The sequence below is a fragment of the Apis dorsata genome, unplaced genomic scaffold (genome assembly GCF_000469605.1).
Source record: "Apis dorsata unplaced genomic scaffold, Apis dorsata 1.3 scaffold_991, whole genome shotgun sequence".
Taxonomy (NCBI): Eukaryota; Metazoa; Arthropoda; class Insecta; order Hymenoptera; family Apidae; genus Apis; species Apis dorsata.
Window position 1 is genome coordinate 154,045 of NW_006264094.1, and position 1,080 is coordinate 155,124.

The 1,080-nt window shown below is 35.6% G+C and overlaps 1 protein-coding gene across 1 annotated transcript in view; it reads right to left on the bottom strand.

Annotated features, from left to right (window-relative positions):
- Positions 1-1,080, bottom strand: part of LOC102680488 (tyrosine-protein phosphatase Lar) — a 30,346-nt gene that overhangs the window by 6,543 nt on the left and 22,723 nt on the right. The window lies entirely within an intron of this gene.

A 1,080-nucleotide genomic window follows, 5' to 3' on the forward strand; every position in this document is an offset into this window, starting at 1 on the left:
AAAACGATAAAACGAAAGCGTCGAAATATAGCGATTGAAAAATCGTGCGAGAAATGAAATCATACGCAGCGACGAAACGAATAGAAGGGAGATACGTAAATGAACGTATAAAAAAAATAAATGGAAGAAGAAGAAAAAGAGAAAGAGAATAAGAATGATAAAAAGAGAAATAGAAACAGATAGAGTTAGAGATATATATAGATATATATAATGTGTGTGTGTGTGTGTGTTCGTGTGTGAGCGTGCGTGTGTGTGAGAAAGAGTACTTGTTTGTATATATTTGCGTGAGAGAGAGAAAGAGTAGAAAGAAAAAGTAATGGAAAATATGTACATGCCACCAATCGCACACGAACAAAACGACGTACAAACAATATTACGAGGTACGCGGTACCTCATGCTCTACGTCCCTACGGCACGATAATCCTCCATTTGAATACCAATAATGTATGTTTTTATTCTGCATTCGATTTGAGAACGCGAATGTACGAATACGCGCGTATAAATACGTCATCGAGATGCAAGCGCGTGGTTACGTTGGTCGATAATGCTACACAGCAATATTGGAGAGTCCATGACGAACGAAACCAAGTAGTTTCGTATACGTACATACGTATATGTAACTATATACACATGTGCGATCTATGAACGTTTTGGTGCTGGGTGCGGATGAAAACTGTGCCAGCAAAATCGTGCAATCGTGTTTTTTCGATAAACGTGCAAGGATATGGACAAAACGTATTACGCGAATTTACAGATATCCACATCGATAAACCCTTTCGTTAATTCGTTGCGAACAACGTTTCATCTTCTTCTTTTCCTCCTTTCTTCTTCCCCTCCTCTTTTCTTTCTTTTCTGCTTATCAATTATTAATTATTTCGATACATTTTTTTTTTTTTTCTTTTCCAATTCGTCGAAATACGACAGCGACGATCTTTTTTCACGCGGATAATAATTCGTATACGATATGCATGGTCATGGACAATCCAGTATCCGTATATTGGAAACTTTATTAATATCGGCATTACAGAAAAACATAAATAAGAATAAAAAAAAAAAGAAAAAAAAAAAAAAAAAAAAAAA